This window comes from Sphaerodactylus townsendi, linkage group LG15, assembly GCF_021028975.2.
Source record: "Sphaerodactylus townsendi isolate TG3544 linkage group LG15, MPM_Stown_v2.3, whole genome shotgun sequence".
Classification (NCBI taxonomy): domain Eukaryota; kingdom Metazoa; phylum Chordata; class Lepidosauria; order Squamata; family Sphaerodactylidae; genus Sphaerodactylus; species Sphaerodactylus townsendi.
Genome location: NC_059439.1, coordinates 39,986,957 through 40,006,072, shown reverse-complemented (window position 1 = coordinate 40,006,072; position 19,116 = coordinate 39,986,957). Strand labels below are relative to the sequence as shown.

At 57.8% G+C, this 19,116-nt stretch overlaps 1 pseudogene; it reads right to left on the bottom strand.

Annotated features, from left to right (window-relative positions):
* LOC125444450 overlaps positions 1-19,116 on the bottom strand; it is a 38,523-nt pseudogene that overhangs the window by 1,681 nt on the left and 17,726 nt on the right.

The following is a 19,116-nucleotide window of genomic DNA, read 5'->3' as shown; positions in this document are numbered from 1 at the left end:
TCATTCATTCATTCATTCATTCATTCATTCATTCATTCATTCATTCATTCATTCATAGTTATGAGTCTAACTATGTGAAGACAATACAAGCAACTTAATAAAACAAACCACGAACAAACAAACTTAATAAAACAAAACAATAAAACAAACCCACATTAAAAGCTGAAACTAAAACATTTAAGTCCCAACCAGACCCACTGAAATAGCCTGACCCTGGACTGCTGCTGACCCTGTGCCCCAGGCAAGGGAGGTGGAGCACTGATGGCACACCTTGTTGGGAAGGCTAGAGAGGCGACAGGAGAATGCGTGGGGAGAGGAAGCTGCTCTTTCAGTGTGTGGGCCCCTCGGCATGAAAGAAAGAGGCTCCGAAGGATTGGCATCTTGAAACTAACTGGGAGTCAGCGAAGTGACCTCCGGATAGGAGTGAAATGGTGGCCCCTCTGGCTAGTCCCAGATAACAGATGAAACGCTGCATTTTATAACAGGTGCATCCGAATTGCCTTCAAGGGCTGCCCCATGCGTAGCGCATTACAGTAATGTAGCCTCTAAAGCAGGGGTGGGCAATTATTTTTTCCGTGGGGCCGCATAAGAAACAGAAAATATTGTGGAGGGCCGGGCCAGGGTGAGAGTTCAAGAGAAGCCGGCAGCCAAGGCAAACCGGGCTTCATGGGCTTTCAAAGACTACCCCCTGTTAACGGCAGGGGGGCCAGTCAGGGTCATTCGGCGGGCCGGATGTGGCCCTTCAAGGGCCGTATAATGCCCAGGTCTGCTCTAAAGTATTGAAGGATGGATCAGCATGCCTGGATCAGTTGTCTACAATTTCCCCCTCTGGCTGTGCTGGGCTTCCTGTTCCTCCTGATCCAGAGACCAAGATCTGGCCAGCTTCGTTCAGCCAAAGCTGTAACTGCTGAAGGCAGGAAGGGCACGCTTGCTAAGACGACGCCTGAGATACTGGCGCCAGAGAGAGACGAGGAGGAACTTGAGCGGGACTCACAGACAAGGGCAGCGGCTCCATCTGGCTGGCTCCAAGCACAAAAGGCGGCGTAATATTTTTTTTGGGAAGCCAGGCAGCCTCCTCAAACACACTCCTTCCTTCCGCCAGCATGGCAGCTACTACAACCCTCAGAACTCTCATCCAATCCATTCAGCTGCTACTGAAATCTGCCCACCCCACTGAGACCCCACTGGAATTTATACAGAGTGTTTTTTCTTGCAGATTTCAGAGCATCCCGTGGCCTTCAAGGAGCCTCCTGGAGTATCCAGAATCCTGAAACTGCAGCCCCCACTCTCACCCCCCACAACCCCCCCCTTCACTCACAACCCCCAGCTCCCCGCCCAGTACCTTAAAGGCCATGAATTTGTGATAGGGCTTCGGTGCCCAGGCGTAAACCTCTACCGAGTTCTTGAGCGCAATGACCAGGAACTTGATCCGGCCAGAGTATACTGCAGGTGGGAGCTGGGGAAGGGGAAAAACAGACTTTGGGGGAGAGCCGGCGGCAGGAACCCTCGCAGGCGCCTTCCTGGGAGTCCCCGGAGGTTTTATCTACCCTGACTGGTGGGGATGCAAAAGGGAACCTTTCCCTCTGCCCATGGGGGTTCTCTTCCCATTTTTTTGTGAGGGAAGGAGATACTAGTGCACGGGGTGGGGACCAGGCACAGACGGGGGGCGTGAAAGTGGATTTGGTCCAGTTTGGGCCTCTGGGAAGGAATTCTGGCTTGGTTCCAGGTGGGCACCCAGTGGCTGGGCTCACTTGCTTGAATCAGTTCCACCCCTTGGATCTCCCCAAAGGTTTCTGTGTTTACTCCCTGCTGGGCCCACCTTGAAATCTGGCAGGGGAGGGGGAGGAGTCTTAGTTTATTGATCTCATTTGAGCAGAAACATTTTTTTTGGGGGGGGGGGAAGGAGAGCTGCCGACACATTAGTGCCTTTTTAAAAAGCACCCCCTGATAACTCACACTTTCTGAAGAGGAATACGGGGGCTCTGGCAGTTCCTCTTGCGGGCTTGGCCATGTCGACCCCCCAGGGCTGCTTACCAGGGCAGGAGGCAGGAGCTGAGTGGACTTACCCACACGGTAGTGGACACAGCCCTCCATGTCCCCCACGGTGGTCCAGCCCTGCTTCTTCTCCACTTCGGGATCGTTGTGCAAAATTTTGTTCCGCAGCCAAGAGAGGTAGTAGACACGTAGCTTGTTCCTCTTCCCTAAGAGAGGAGAAGAAGAGTTTGGATTTATACCCTATTTTTTCTCCTTTGACAAACTCTGTTCCCTTCCTTTCCCCACAACAGACTCCTTGTGAGGCAGGTGGGGCTGAGAGAGTTGGGAGAGAACTGAGACTGGTCCAAGGTCACCCAGCAGGCTTCATGTGGAGGAGGAAGGAAAACAGACCCGGTTCTCCAGGTAACTGAGTCTGCCATTCGTGAAGGAGTGAGGAATCAAACCTGGTTCTCCAGGTAACTGAGTCTGCCGCTTTTGGAGGGCCACCAAAAACACCTGACTCATGGGGGAGAGGAGGTGAAGCCCATCGCTCACACATGAAGCACGGAGACCGGGAGTGCCTTTGGACTTTCACGTCACTCTCATTTCTCTGCCTTCTGTGGAGGGGGACTCTGGGCCCACCGGGGTCAGCAGTGGCGTAGGAGGTTAAGAGCTCGTGTATCTAATCTGGAGGAACCGGGTTTGATTCCCAGCTCTGCTGCCTGAGCTGTGGAGGCTTCTCTGGGGAATTCAGATTAGCCTGTGCACTCCCATACCCGCCAGCTGGGTGACCTTGGGCAAGTCACAGCTTCTCGGAGCTCTCTCAGCCCCACCCCACCTCACAGGGTGCTTGTTGTGAGGGGGGAAGGGCAAGGAGATTGTCAGCCCCTTTGAGTCTCCTGCAGGAGAGAAAGGGGGGATAGAAATCCAAACTCTTCTTCCTCTTCAGTCTTGTCTGCTCAGATGGGCAGGGTCTCCGGCAGAGAAAAGTCTTTCTCCTGCCCCCTTTTCAACCGAAGGTGCTGCCAGGGGTCGGACCTGGGCCTGTTCCGCCTGTCAAGCAGAGAGAGGCTCCCCAACTGAGCCACAGCCCCTGCCTGGTTCTTTCAGCTGGAGATTGAGCCCAAGACTCCCACCATGGCCAACGGATGCCCCCTTGCCTGCAGACCCCCTAAACAGGGATGGAGGGCACAGAGGTCACCCCTCCCCCCATGCCCCTCACCTGAGATGGTGGTCAGCAGGTTGAGCCCTTCTAAGACATCCATTTGCTGGAAGCGGCGGCGGTTGATGAGGCTGTACACTTTGCCCTGCCCGCTCCGGTCCAGGAGCATCAGGCCGTTCTCAGTGCCCACCAGCAAGTTGACGCCTGCGGGTCGAAGGCAAAGAGGATGGGCGAGTTGCCCCCAGGAGCCACCACCGGCTCCTCCACCCCCCACCCCCCCGGCCCATTTGAGCCCAACCGCCCCCTCCCCAATCCTCACCCCAAAGGGCGGCACACAGAATTTCCGAGTTGAAGCGCTTCTTGTATTTGCGGATCTCGGGCGTGTCACTGTGGGGGCGGGTGTTTGTGGGGTTCACGTTGACCACAGAGCCTTTACGGGCTTCCAGCTGCAGCTGCTCCAGTCGACTGGGGTCAAAGGCTGCAAACAGACCACACGGGGGACGGTTAGGGTTTGGGGGCTGGGCTGGCTGCTGTCTTTCTCGGAGCCGGGTTAAAGTCCGGAAGGGGTTTCCCTCAAGCCTCCGCAATGCAGCAGGTGACATAACAGGAGAAGCAATTATGAACAGGTGGGGAATCAGGAGCGCCGAGTCAGCATGACCCGTGGGGGGAGGGGGGGGCGCAGGGGGTGTCCTTTTCCAGTCGCAAGAGCAGAACTTGTTCAGCGGAACAGAGCAGCAGCACCAGACCCTTGTTGACACAAGCAAGACCCCGGCCCTTGGGGTGAGGCTGGGGGCAGCAGCCCACGCCTTCTGGCAGGCCGGGGATCGAGCAGCAGAGTTGGGCGTGGCTTTGTGCCCCTGCGGAGGCCGTTAGTGCCTTTCCCAAAGTCCCGGTGGGGGGGGTCTCCCTCCTCTGCCCCTCACCAGTTATGGGGATGGTGTCTCCGCTTCCACCTGAGCTCTGGTAGATGCCCAAATCCACAAACATGGTGAAAGAGCTTTTCCCGGGTGCTTTGACAAGGCCTCGTGACTGATACTGCAAGAGGGGAAAGAAAGCAGAAGACCCCGGGGGGGGGGGGGTGTCATTTCCCAGCTCTGCTCTCATGGCACAACACTGCTTCACGGGGCCTCCCAAAGAAAGGGGGGGGGGGGCTGTCTTTGGTCCTGCCCAGGAGCCTCCAACACTGGCTGCCTCTGCACCAAGAGACACCCCCACCCCCAACTAGTGCAGCTCTGTGCCCGACACAGAGGGTCCTATAAGGGGCTGGGAGTACAGCTGAAGCACATGGAGAAGGTTCTTGTTTCTTGGGAGGAGGAAACCGAGGCCAGGAGGGAACAGCCAAGCCAAGGCTATACCACGTCTCTGACATAGGAGAGGGGAGAACCCAGCTGCATTTCTGGACCCCCCTTCAGACCCCCCCTCTCACGCTCACGTCTGTCGCTGAGTCCTTGGAGGGGGAGGAGGAGCCGTTGCTGCTCTTGGCCTCGGTGGGTGAGTGGCTGGGCTGGACCACGTCTGGCAGGTTGGTGTAGCCGTTGCTGTCGCTGTGCAGCAAGCCCCGCTCTTCCTCGGGGGTCTGGAAGGGAGGGTGCAGGGTGAGCGGGGGGCAGGCCAGGGCACTTCCTGCGCCCCAGAGCCTGGGAGGTCTGCAGGGCGGCTCCAGGCCTTCGCGGTGGTGGGGAAGGCAATGGCAGAGCAGCTTCTTTGTGACTTTGAAGGGGAGAGGGACAGTGACTCCCTGGCCCCCCCAGCCTCGAGGAAGGGGGCTGACGCCACGTGGGGATGGGGCAGGCCACTCACCCGCTGCACCAACATGGTCCCCTCGCCGGGCATCAATCCCTCGGAGCCCTCCGCTGCCACCACACCACAGCTCTCTCTATCAAGGCCGTGGCACCACCACATGCCAATTTAGTCTGTGTCGCCATCCCTGGCACAGATGGGGGGGGGGAGAGAAGAGGTCAGGGCACGCTCAAGGGGCCCCCCCGCAAGAAGCTCAAGCAATACTGTCAAGGGAGCAGCCATCATAGAGGAATGCTCTCACTCTGACCAGCGGAGTGGCTTCATGGGTGCAGGCTGGGCTCGGAGCGTCTTCCCTATTCCAGGGATGATCTGCTTCAGGTGAAGAGGTGCTGGATGGGAGGGGCTGCCTGCTCCTTCCAGATGGCCGGGGGGGGGGGGGAGGAGCTCTTTGAGCCTGGAAAGTTTGGCCAAGACAGCCTCTAGATTGGCCAGCTGGTATCACCAGGCATAAACACTGATCACTGTAACTGCAGTTATCCCCCCCCCTTTTATTCTCCCCCCCCCCCACTGCTGCCAGAGAGAACTGTGCTTATGCACTTTACAACCGGGGGGGGGGGGGGGTCCTCTGGAGCACCTATGTTTTGTAGGGCTGCTGTGAGTGTACTGAAAGATAGCCTTTATTATTCCTTTGTGCACCTTTCGGCCCATGCTGTTGTGCCTCTGTTTTAACAACTTTTGGAATGTCTTCCCATAAAGAAGAGTTTGGATTTATATCCCCCCTTTCTCTCCTGCAGAAGATTCAAAGGGGATGACAATCTCCTTGCCCATCCCCCCTCACAACAAACACCCTGTGAGGTAGGTGGGGCTGAGAGAGCTCCAAAGAACTGTGATTTCAGCCTGTCACCCAGCTACGTGTGTGGGAGTGCACGGGCTAATCTGAATTTCCCAGATAAGCCTCCTCCACACTCAGGCGGCAGAGCTGAGGAATCAAACCTGGTTCCTCCAGATTAGAATCCACCTGTTTCCCAACCACTACGCCACTGCTGCTCCCCTTGTTATATGTCCCGTTGTGAGCGGGTGCTTGGGACAGTTCCGGAGCTGCACCGCCCATCCCGGCCACACACATCGTGCTCCGTGTAGAAAGCCACCACTGGGGAGATGCGCCTCCATCCTTGGAGACCTGGCCCCGTGGGGCCCTGGACTCTGTCCGCTAAGAGGCAGTGCGCGTGTGCGAGTGGACAAGCAGGTTTCACCTACGCGCCCAGCCCCTCTGTGATAATGCCACACTCACCTGGCCCCTGTGGGAGGCTCCGTGCCGGCCTCAGAGCGCTCTCCCTCAGCCTCTTCGGCCTCCTCTGCCTCGCTGGAGTCCAGTTCCTCCCTGGAGGAGGAGTAGTCCATGGTCTTCTTGAGGGGGGCTTGTGGGCCACATCCTCTGGACGTTCTCGGAGCAGCACAAAGTTCTAGGAAGGGAAAGTGAGTGGCCGTGGGTCAATGTGGGGTGGGAAATGCAGTTTGTCTGGGGGGGGGGGGGGCGGGGGGAACTTGTTGTCCCAGGGGGCAGGTGGAGAAACATGCACTGGCCGGGGGGAGGGGGAGAAGAGAAGGGGAAAGCTCCCCAGGTGACCCTACTTCCTGGCCGGCCTGCCTCCCTGTTCTCTTCTGGCCTGCTCTGACATGCAGGGCCCCTCTTTGGGGAATCAGGACTCAGGGAAATCAGGTACCGGCTTAGAAGAGAAAGGGCAACCACCGTCTTTTGCAAAAAGGGTCTCAAGTTTAGGGGATGGCCAGGTTGCATGTGGACCAACCCCTGTCTCCTCTTTTCCTGTGTCTCTGGTCGGCTGCTGCCATTCCACCCCCCCAGTAGTCCCTTCTGCCTCGGCTCAATGGTCCAACTCCCAGTGGAGGCCGGGTTGGGAAGAGGGACGGTCCTAAGGGTGGCCACTGCGGGTCTGGGATCATGTGCCTGACTCCCCGCACAGGCACTAGGAATAAAAAGCTTGTGGTGGGAGGGGGCCCTCCCGGGGGAGGCACTAACCTCGCCGATTGCCCGTTTATAGCTCTGTGCAGAGGGCAAGATGGGAGAGAGGAGGAGAGAAGGAGAGAGGACACAGAAGTTAAGATGCAGGACATGAACTTCAGAGCTCCCCAACAGCCCCCCCCCCCACCCCCCCCGCCAGAAAACTTCTCAGGATGGCAGATTTCACAGTCCCTATTGATGCAACACATCTAGAAGGAATGCACACGCGGACCTGTGGGAAGACCCCAGCCCTACTGGCTCTGCTACTCACCGCTGGCCGGGCCAGGATCGTGGAGCTGTGGTCGCCCCTGGGTATGACCGGGGCTGTCCAGCCTAGGGGAGCTGTGTGTGTGTGGGGAGACAGAAGGTGAGGCAGCCCACATCTCACTCACCTCCTGGGACACTCCGACCCACTCGCAGGAGGCCCTTTGAAGGCACAGCCCATGCCCCCCCCCCCAATGCTAAGCCCACCGCTGCCCCCCTGGTGTGTCCAAGGGACTGGCCATTTGTGTACAACTCATGGGATTCAAGGCCTGGTTCTAAGTAAAGTCAAAAGCTAGTTAAAGTATATCTGTCTGTGTTTTGGAATGTACTTTTGATTTGTACTCAGATGTGTCTGTAATGCCCGGCCTATTTTATTATGCCTAATAAAGGTTGTTGTATTGATTGATTCATGCCAAGAACCTCCTCAGAACCAGCATGAGAGGAGAAAATGTTTGGATGGGCGGGCTGTCTGTGCCAGGCATCCCTTTGGGTGGACCCTCCTAGGGAAAAGCAATTTAAACTTAAAGTGGGAAAAAGGCAAAGAGAAGCACGGAGCGGATATTCAATGGTCAGCCTTCCTCTTGGCTCAAGGCGTTTATGGAAATAAATGCCTCATCGACTTCGCAGGCACCACAGAAGCTGGGAAATGGATTCTCCTCCCTCAGGCATACTGGGGGTGGGCTGTCCAGGGGGAAAGGAGGAGCGAGGGCCATGGGGCACCCCAAGATCTGGTCCACAGGGCTACCCATCTGAACTGGACCAACGGCCCCCTGGCCCTGCCTCACTTTTTGGGCCGGAGCCACCCAGACTCCTCAGAAGGCCCACGGTTAGGGCTCAGCCCACCCCCAGCCCCCCAGCAGTGGGATGCCAGAGGTCTTTGTGCCCACACCTCCTACACGGTTGCGCTCCAGAGAGCCTGGCCAGCAGGTAAGGTTGGAAGTCTCCCCACTGCAGTAAACTGTCCCGGCCTCAAGCCCGGGAGGTCCTGGTTGCTGCAAGGGAAGGAGCTGCCGCTGCTGGGGCCTCGGCTGGCTGCTGGCCTGCCCCTCCCCCCCCAGTGCCGCTCCAGCAGTGCAAAACCCATCACCACGCAGAGAGAAGACTGCTGAGAGAAAAGCCAGCAAGCCACCGCAGGCTCACACAGGCCGATGCTCCATTGGCCTCCACCATGCCATAATGGAAGGCTGCAGGTCTCCAGGGTGGGGTCCGCCTGCGGTTCAGATGAGGGGCTGGCTGCAGGATCCCACTTGGGACCCCTCTCCAGCCGGCTCTGCATGTGGATATGCCAGGCGGACTTGCTACGAGGTCTGTGGATGGAGTAGAAGCAATATCAGGGCTGGGGAGCCAGGCAACGGGCCGAGCCCCAGGACCGGGGAGGGGAGAGGTCTCCCGCTGTGGGGTGCTGGGCCCCATCCGGAGGAGCTGGGAACAAGGTTCACACAGCGGCTTCCTCCCCTCCTCGGAGGCCAACCACCCCTCGTGTGACTGGGCTACGCTTGGCCAGAGGCGAGGGGCAGGCCTGCAGCAGCCCCAAGGGAGACGTCAGCACCCTCTCCAGAGCACAGAAGGAGGGCTGGCAGCCTCCCATGGTCCCACTGGCTGCCCTTGACCCACTCAGAGGGCTTGACTACAGCCCAGCTCCGGGGGTCTGAGCCCTGTCTCCCCAGGGTGGCAGGAAGGTCACCTGGCTCGGACGGCGTGGACCGGTCTGCTGTTGCCACTCACTGCCCCGCTGGTGTTGAGCGCTGTCGCTATAGACGATGTCCGCTGGGGAACCTGGGAGGACAGGTGGACGGACAGTCAGTGAAGGGCGGCCTTGGGGGTGGGCCCAAGAATCCACACAAACAGCTGGGGGGGCAAACTCATGAAGACACCTTAAACCATAGGTGTCAAACTCACGTCCCTCCAGATGTTATGGACTACAGTTCCCATCATCCCCTGTCAGCATGATGCTGGAAGGGGATGATGGGAACTGTAGTCCGTAACAACTGGAGGGCTGCGAGTTTGACACCTGTGCCTTAAACTGAATCGGAGCATCCAGATCAGATTGGGCCGCTCAGACTGGTAACGCCTCTTCAGGGTCTCAGGCAGAGAGAGCCCTTCCGCCTCACCCACCATCGGACTGCTGTGAGCGGAGATGCCCCGGGACCACTCCGGAATCTTTCTGCAGCTCCCGCAGAGGCTCACTGAGCTACACGCCTTCTCCCATTGAAGAAGGAGAGTTTGGATTCCTACCCTGCTTCTCTCTACCGTAAGGAGCTGCAAGAGTGGCTGACAATCCCCTTCCCTTCCTCCCCAACAGACACCCTAGAGGCAGGTGGGCTGAGAGAGATCTGAGAGAGTCCATGACTAGCCCAAGGTCACCCAGAAGCTTCCATGGAGGAGTGGGGAAACAAATCCAGTTCACCAGATCAGAGTTTATCCGCTCTTAACCACCACACCACGCCGACTCAGGGAGCCCTGGGACAAGCCACACCTTGGTTGTTGGCACATGGCAACATGACCCTGCCTTGCAGGGACGTTGTGAGGATCAGCACCGCTCTGAAAAGCAGCCCCTGATTTCCAGGAAGGGACACCCTGGCCTGGAGACCCAGGAGAGGGGCTATAAGCCTCTTGTACAGCAGTACAAGGAGGGAAAAGGGACCGCTGCCCCCATACGGAGCAGCTCCACAGAACAGTGACTGAGAATCAGATCCACACTTGGGGGAGGGTTGATTGAACCCACAAGGGGGGGGGGGGGGGAGCCCCACAGGGAATCATCTAGGCAGAAGGAGCACGCTCATACTGGTGGTGGGAGCTATGGCCCCAGATGGTTCTCAGGGAACCCCCCCCCAGCCCACCCCTTCCCAGAGGTCCTCCTGGGGTAGGAGTCTTGACATAGCATCACCTCCCTCCCCGCCATTACCTTGGGAGGGGCTCAGGGTCCATTTTTGACCCAGGGCTGGTCAGCAGTGGGCTCGGCTTGCCATGGGCGGCTCTGAAGTGGGGTCCGTGCCCACTTTATCATGCCCGCTCGAGGTGGGGAGGGGGCGGAGGTGGTGGTGGAGTCATGGACAGGGAAAGCAGCCGTGTTCTTGCTGGGCTGGTCCTGCAGCGACTGGGAGCGAGGGACGGGGGCAGCGTATGGTTTGAGCGGGACGCGATGGGCCAGGTGGCTCTGCGGACGGAGAGGACCCGGGCAGGGGTCACTGGGGGAGGGACTGGCCCCGGCACGGAGCCACACTTCCACTCCAACCTGCCTCACCAGCCTACCGGGCAATCTGCCTCCTACCATCCTGCAGCCTTCTCCCATCACCTTTGGCTCAGGGAAAGAATACACCCTCCGGACGTCCATGGCTGCAACTCCACAGCCCCCCTGAGCACCGTAAGGAGTCCAGAAAGCAGCGCATGTGTAGCGGGCCTGGTGCAAGCAGCACACGGGTGCTCTCCTTCTGGACTGCACAGCACTGCCAGGATGTGTGCCAGCCTCCAAGGGCTGGTCCCATTTCCCTTCCAGTGTAACCCTCGGGGCTGCTTCCCAGGGCTACCTCCTGCCCCACGGGGACTCCTGGCTTGCCCTTTTGTGGCCTGCTGGAACGCTTCCTGGCTGGGTTGTCTCATTACACACCTCCCTGCCTCCTGTGGAAAGCGAAGCCTTGAAGGGCAGGGGATGGGAGAAAAGCTTAGCCATGGGAGTGATGATAGGTGGAGTGGGGAGGGTGGGTGGGTGGGGGGTGCAGGCATGGCGGAGGGGGGGACACTTTCACCTTGTGCCACTTGCCCCTCTCCTGGGCTCAACGAGGAGTAGCTGCATGAGAAGCGAGGGGTCTGTGAGGCTGGGGAGGAGCTGAGCAAGGCCGACTCGGAGGCCCGGGAGGGGGGGTCCTGGAGTCCTGGCCCCCCGCCCACCATCTTGCCTCTTAGCCACCCGGGGAGAGCAGAGTTTCTGCTTGTTCATGCGTGCCAGCTCTTCCCACCTGCCGAGGGAGGCCAAGCATATCACAGCTCTTGGTTATTCGGGCCTGGCTCCCCCACCCTCCCCTCCTTTGCTGGGGCTAACCCTCTCCTGAAGATCGGACAGCTGGGGGCGACTACCTGTGCGGAGACTCCACCTCCCGCCCCATGAAAGTGGGCTTTGTCGGGCGCCGCTGCCAGAGGCAGGTGGGGGGCAGCTTCTTCTCCCTGCTGCTGCTGCTGCTGCTGCTTGTGTGAAGTTGCTGCTGCTGCTGCTGCTGCTGGAGGGACTTCAGGTAGGCGTGCTCACTGCTGTAGCATGAAGCTGGAGAGCTGCTCCGCCCGGGCGCTGCTCCTCCCAGCTGCTCCTCGGGCTTTGTACTCCTGCAGGGGGCAGAGGAGGGGCCCTGAGCCGCCTGCCCAGGAGGCTGGGAGCACCACCCCTGCCGACCCCCCCCGTGCCCCCCCAGCCTCCTTTACCAGCAGCAGGGCCTGTTCCTGGAGGAGCTGCTGCTGCAGGAGCTCCAGCTGCCGCTGCTCCTCCTCCAACTTGTGCCTGATATACTCCTGGGCAGCAGGGAGAAAAAGGAAGGGAGCAGAGGCGGGGTGAAGGGGGAGAGGAGCGCCAGAGGCATCTCCCCACTTGTGACCCACACAGCAGAGAGGAAGCCGGCCACACCTCGGGCCACCACAGCAGCCAGGCCACAGAAGGAGCCACACGCAGCCCAGCCCAGAGCCAGCCAGCCCCACCGCCCGCCTGCCCACCACCGCCCTGGCCCACCTGCTCCCGTTCAGCCTGCAGCACGCGCTCATCTCCTCCCGCCGCAGGGCCTGCACGCCCCTCCAGCCGCCGCTGCTGCTCCTTCTCCTGCAGCTTTTCCATGCTCGGCGCTCACGGCGTTGTTGCTGGGGGGGGGCAGAGGGGGCTTCAGAAGGGCCTCGATGCGTGGAACACCACACATTAGCACAGCACAGGCCCCCCGCCGGGTGAAAGATCCCCTGGACCGGGAGTGCCAGCAAGAGGGAGCTCCTCCTTCTCCCACCCCCACTCCCACAGCAGGGAAGGACTCCATCGGAGGGCAGTGGGCAAGGCTCAGAAGGCATCAAGCCCAGGGGCCAGGTGAGGCTTAATGCCCCGGGCTCCTGCACTGGTGTGTGGGCGTGGCGTGGGGAGTTCAGGACAACCCGTGCACTTTCAGGGGCACAGTTCCCCCTCGCCTCCGCCCCTGGTGCAAGGCCCAACCGAACACACACACACCCCTGCTCTGAGAGGTTTGCTGCCGCCACTCACCTCCCACCCTTCCAGCCTCCGCCTCTCCTCCTTCTGCTCCTCCTGAGGCCGGGCATGGCTGGTGCAGCCAGGTGCTTGATGTGAGCCTCGGAGCTCCCTGCAGTGCGGTGCTGAGCGGCCAGCTGCTGCTGCTTGAGGGCCTCCGAGTTGCTCTTGTTCTCTTGCTGCAGGCGAAGGAACTCCCTGCGCAGCGTCGACTCGCCTGGGACGTTCATGATGGAGCTGCAGTGAGGGAGGGGGGCTGGCTGAGCAGGCTGCAGAGAGAGGAGGCCCCAGGCCTCTTCCTCGAGACCAGAGCCCCCACCCTCTGCCTACAGGGCAGCAAGCCACAAACCGAGCCCACAAGTGGGCAGGGGATGAGCCAGGGGGGTACTCCACTCTGCCTAGATGGATACCTGGGCTGCGCCAACTTGCATACTGCGCCCGTCATCCTCTTCCCTCCTGCCACTGTATTGCAGAGCTCAGTTTCATCTGCTACAAAAAACACACCCCCTCGGTTTGCCTGAGAATGCCGTCCCCCCGGCTCCAGGAAGAGAGCTGAGACTGACCTGCGTTGCCGAGTCTCCCGGCCGGCGTTCCCAGCGTACCTTCTCTCCCTCTATGTTCTGCGTTAATGCGGTCAATGTGGTGCTTTTGGAGGCTGGATCGCGGACCTGCCGCTCCGTGGAGGCTGGTCCTGGATGAAGGAGAACTTGAGCAGCTATACTCTCTAGTCGGGGGGCTGGTTGGTAATGCCTTTGACCAGGCAGCTGTCAATGAAGTCAATGAATTTCTTGGACCTGCAGGGGAGACGGCAGCAGAGGCCTCCGGTCAGAACCGGGTCACGGGGGCTGGCTCTGAACATCCCTGGCTGGCAGCAAGACACACCTACCATTTCTTGGACTTCAGCTTGGGCGGAGGATTGCGGGGGATGAGGAAGAGCGCCCTCATGGGATGCATGTCGCACAGGGCTGAAGGAGGCAGAGGCAGAGGGAGAGGGAGACAGAGAGGGGGAGAGGGAGAGAGAGAGGGAGAGAGAGAGAGAGATAATGGCGCTTTCCAAGGAGGAAGGGGGGGTCCCCAGGGCCCACTTCACTGGGAATAAGGTTGCCAGTTCCTGCTTTGGAAATACCAGGAGAGTTGGGTGGGGGGGGGCAGGGGAGTCTGGGGAGGTAAGACATAATGACATCGCGGACCCACACCTCCTCCAAAGCAGCAATGAGCTGCAATTCCAGGAGACTTCCAGGCCCAATCCCGCCCCCCAGCCCTGCAGCTCTTGGCTTTAACCTGGGAGAGCCCCTCCCCTTTCCACAGAGCCCAAGAGTCCGGGCTTAGCCCCGTGCGAATGTCCTTAGTGGAAGGCTGCTCCCCAGCTAGATAAGCTTACCCACTTGGCCTGCACAGCCTGACAGCCTCCCTCCCTCCTCTCCTCAGTGGACCCGGTCTCCCCCCTGCAGACACTCACGCATTGGTGCTCCCCTCGGCCCATCTCTAATGGCGGTGATTCCTAGGGAGACCAGATGTGCAAGCTCTGTGGAGAGGAAGCCTGTTGGCAGGTGTGGGGCAAAGATACAAATCCCTCCCTCCTCCTCCAGCCTTGGCCAGCCCTCCCATCCCGCCTCACCTTTGGCCACGCTGTCCCCCTCTCCCTCTGCCCCTCACTTCAAGCTGTCCCACGGTCCTAAGAAACACACAGGTGTCAAACTTCGCTGCCACTGGCATTAGGCGTAATGCCCATTAGGTGGGCAAGGGCAGCTGCCCAGGGCATCACCTGTGTGGGGGCAATTTCAAAATGCTGGGCCTCGTTTTTTGGAGTATTTTGAGTGGTTTTCCATTTATAGCCTGCAGAGGGCGCAGTTTTTTTAGGCTAGCAGCACCAGAATTTCGGCGTAACATCAGGGAGACTGTCCTTATGCTACTCCCCCAAGTTTGGTGAGGTTTTGGGTTCTAGAGGTCCAACGTTACTGGGAGGACTCCCCAAAGGGGGGTGCTCCTATCCCCATTGTTTTCCAATATGGGAGCTATTAGGGAGATGGGGAGGGCTACAGTTTTGAGGGTCCATAGCTTGGGGTCCCCTGAACCAAACTGCACCAAGCTTGGGGGGGTATCATTAGAACAGTCTCCGATGAGACCTCAAAGTTTTGAGACTGTGCCTTCAGAATTGTGCCCCCACAGCCTGCAACCTCCATTGACAGCAATGCAGAAAACTCAAAAGCAGAACAAAGATTCTTGGAGCCAAAATTTCACAGGATGTTCACTGCAGAGTGCATTTTGGAGTTCTCATACGGCACTAAAATTTCAGGGGTATCATCTGAGATGAGTGGCACCTTCCCAAGTTTGCTGCAGTTTGGTTCTAAATCCAAAGTTATGGACCCCACCCTCAAAGCACTGTAGCCCCCATCTCTATTAGCTCTCATTAGGAAACAATGGGGGGGATGGGGCACCCCTGGGGAGAGTCCATAACTTTTGGACTCCTTAGAACCAAACTCTCACCTCAAACTTTAGAGGGAAGTAGCAGCATATGACAGTCTCCTGATGATATATGCTGAAATTTTGGTGCTGGGATATGTCTAAAAATGCACCCCTGCAGGCACCAATGTCCTGGTGCAAAAAAACTTTTAATTAGGTCGCGGTGGAGTGGTCACTTCATGGGGTGGGGGGCACATCCAAGCCTCGGAGTTTTGCCTAGGAGGAGGCTGCCTGCGTTCGTTACTGCTAATGGCCTCTAGATGTTCCAGATGTTAAAGTTCTGGTTCCCATCATCCCCTGCCAGCATGATGCTGGCAGGGGATGATGGGAACTGTAGTCCATAACATCTGGAGGGCCGCGAGTTTGACACCTATGGTCTAAAAAGAAGCAGAAGCCCTTCTGGTGCTCCTGCCCTTCTGAGTAAGAAGCAGAGCCTCTCCCACCCGGCCAGCCTGCCTTTTGGGGCCAGGGAAGGCAGGAGCCCCCAGCTGGGGCGCAGACGTACTCTGTAGTCATAGGTGGCGTCGGGGTTCTCATCACAGGCGATCACCTCGGGGGCCATCCAGTAAGGGGTGCCGATGAATGTGTTCCGACGGCCCACTGTGCGGTCCAGCTGGGCGCTCACCCCAAAAAAAGTCAACTTCTGGGAAAGAGCAGGACCAGTGTGTTAGCGGCTCAACTACGCACGCAAGTCAAGGGGACTCAAAGCCCACCTCCTTCCTGACCCCCAAAAGGGACAAGCAACTCCGCCCCCTGGCTCGGAGGAGAGTCTGCACATACCCAGCTTCACCTCTGCGTTCTCAGTGAGGAGGACGTTCTGGCCCTTGATGTCTCGGTGGATCACCTTGTGCGCGTGGAGGTGGGCCAGACCCTGTGAAGAGAACAGCGAGGCAGCAGCTGAATACGAAGAGGCCTCGCATAGGCAAGACGGCTTCTTCTGCCAGAAAGGGTGGGAGCATCAAAGGCAGAAAAATAGCCAGAGCGATGCAATACAGCCCAGAATGACACATGGCATTGAAATGTGTTTCAGCACAAAAAAACCCTTTAATCAGAGGCTTGTAACCACCATCAGAACAACCCTATTTAACTCACTCCATGAAGAAGAAGAAGAGAAGAAGAGTTTGGATTTATATCCCCCCTTTCTCTCCTGCAGGAGACTCAAAGGGGCTTACAATCTCCTTGCCCTTCCCCCCTCTGTTGTGAGGTAGGTGGGGCTGAGAGAGCTCAGAAGAACTGTGAGTAGCCCAAGGTCACCCAGCTGGCGTGTGTGGGAGTGCCCAGGCTAATCTGAATTCCTCAGATAAGCCTCCACAACTCAAGCGGCAGGGCTGTGAATCAAACCCGGTTCCTCCAGATCAGAGTGCACCTGCTCTTAGCCACTACGCCACTGCGTCACAGACCAAAAGCACCAGCAAGACAGCCAAATTAAGCACTTGAACTGTGTGGTAAACTCCTCACAGAAAACCAGCCTTTATTTTTATTATTATTATTATTATTATTAATTCAATTTCTATACTGCCCGATCCCCAAAGGGCTCCTTCAATCATTTCTACATCTCTAGGTATCTCTGGTCCAATTAACAGCATCCACACACGTGGCGGGGGCCTCACTGAGCAATTAAGGGATAGCTCACGCAGCCCCGCTGAGAGTTTTCCCAGCCAGTCAGGCAGCCAGCTCCTTCCAGCTTCTGTCTTCACCACAGACACCCCGTGAGGACCCTTCCCTGCCCTGGCTTCCTGCCGCCTTGCCCGTACCCTCAGGATCTCCCGGCAAATGTAGGCAATGCAGTCCTCCTTCAGAGCGTTTCCCTTGGTGTTCTTCACCAGATCGGTCACTGAGCCAGCACCACAAAACTCCATCACAAGCTGTGGGGAAGGTGGGGAGAAGAAAAGAGGCGCGTTAGAGAAACGGAGGCGTAAGACCAGCGGTGGCGCCGTGACTTTATGGTTGAGTTCGACACACCTCCCCTCAAACACCCCCCTCCCCCCCAAATGTCAGGCAGGCACCCTCTTGGGCCCGTGAGAGCAGAGTAGTGGATCAGCAGTGGGGCATGTTGTGAAGAACATAAGAACATAAGAACAAGCCAGCTGGATCAGACCAGAGTCCATCTAGTCCAGCTCTCTGCTACTCGCAGTGGCCCACCAGGTGCCTTTGGGAGCTCACAGGCAGGATGTGAACACAATGGCCTTCTGCTGCTGCTCCCGAATACCTGGTCTGTTAAGGCATTTGCAATCTCAGATCAAAGAGGATCAAGATTGGTAGCCATAAATCAACTTCTCCTCCATAAATCTATCCAAGCCCCTTTTAAAGCTATCCAGGTTAGTGGCCATCACCACCTCCTGGGACAGCATATTCCAAACACCAATCACACGTTGTGTGAAGAAATTTTTCCTTTTATTAGTCCTAAATCTTCCCCCCAGCATTTTCAATGTATGCTCCCTGGTTTTAGTATTATGAAAACGAGAGAAAAATTGTCTTTGTCAACATTTTCTACCCCATGCATAATTTTATAGACTTCAATCATATCCCCCCTCAGACGTCTCCTCTCCAAACTAAAGAGTCCCAAACGCTGCAGCCTCTCCTCATAAGGAAGGTGCTCCAGTCCTTCAATCATCCTCGTTGCCCTTCTCTGCACTTTTTCTGTCTCTTCAAGATCCTTTGTGAGATGCGGCGACCAGAACTGAACACAGTACTCCAAGTGCGGTCGCACCACTGCTTTATATAAGGGCATGACAATCTTTGCAGTTTTATTATCAATTCCTTTCCTAATTATCCCCAGCATAGAGAATGCTGTTCTTCTCACCCAGAGCTGGTCGTCGTTTCCAGGGGGGCTCTTCTTCACAAAGGCCCCGTAGTAGGTGGCGATGTTCCGATGGTGCGAATATTTCTTCAGCATATTGATCTCCTGCTTGATCTCCTCCTCTTCATCCTTTGGGGCGGGGGTGGGTGGGGGCAGAGAGCAGAAAAGGCATCAGGTCCACCCGGGCCCCCGGATGCTGAAGCCTCACAAGGGAGCCACCTGGGCGACACCTGGCAGAGAGGCCATGCCTGCAGCCCTGGATTGACCCCCCCCCGAGACAGACGGCTCCCCCCGCCCCCATCCTGCTGGGCTTCTCTTCCACCTTCAGAGCGGCCTGAACACAGCAGGACTTCCTCCTCGGGCGCTGCAGGCTCTAAGAACCGCTGCCGAGACTGCTCTGGAGATCCAAGCCCCGTGCCCTCTTTCTCACGCTCCCCTCCCACCCCAGCTCAAGCCGTACCTCAGTGACGTCCATGACTTTGATAGCTGCCAACTGCCCCGTCTTGACATGGCGGCCCTGGAGGAGAGAGGAGAGTTGCTGGGGTCAGCCGGGTCCTTGTGCCGTGCTGCTGACGGAGTTCTGCCAGCCTTGCTCCAGAGCTGCCCCTGCACCACCCAGGCGTAGACCCAGGCTCCACTGAAGGAGCTCCATGCACCCTCCCCAGTCCTCAGCGGCTTGTTCTGCTGCTAGTCCTGCCAAGCCATTTCTGTTGCTGCTCCGCCACTGGGTCAGAGACCTTGGGTTTACAATGGCCTCTGCCACTGCCATGGCCTTTAAGGGGGCTGACAGGAGATCCCTGAGTCTTCAAGGGCTGCATCCTCTCACCTAGAGGAACAGTCTACCTGGGGAGGCCCCCACACTTCTACCATTCCACAGGATGTGCAAACCAAAAATACTCAGGACAACCATTTTTAGGAAGGGACTGCAAACACAGTAGAATGAAAGAAAGACTCTTTTATAGAGGAAGAGGGCTGCAGCTCATGGCATTGTTGATCGCATCATCTTGCTCTTACTGTGTTGCTGTCCAGAGCGCTGCTGGCCTAGTCCAGGGGACCTGGGGGCCTTGGCTGAGACCGTCTACTCTGTTCTCTAATAACACCCCCCTCCTCCTAAAGCAGGGGTCTCTGGGTGCCTTGATGCAGCCTGACCACACCGGCTTCTCGCCTTTAACTTTCTGTAATCGGCCCCCAATCTCAGAGAGAAGAGGGGGCTGTAAATAAAGAAGAAGAAGAAGAAGAAGAAGAAGAAGAAGAAGAGGAGGAGGAGGAGGAGGAGTAGGAGGAGTAGTTTGGATTTATATCCCCCCTTTCTCTCCTGCAGGAGACTCAAAGGGGCTGACAATCTCCTTGCCCTTCCCCCCTCACAACAAACACCCTGTGAGGTAGGTGGGGCTGAGAGAGCTCCGAAGAACTGTGACTAGCCCAAGGTCACCCAGCTGGCGTGTGTGGGAGTGTACAGGCGAATCTGAATTCCCCAGAGAAGC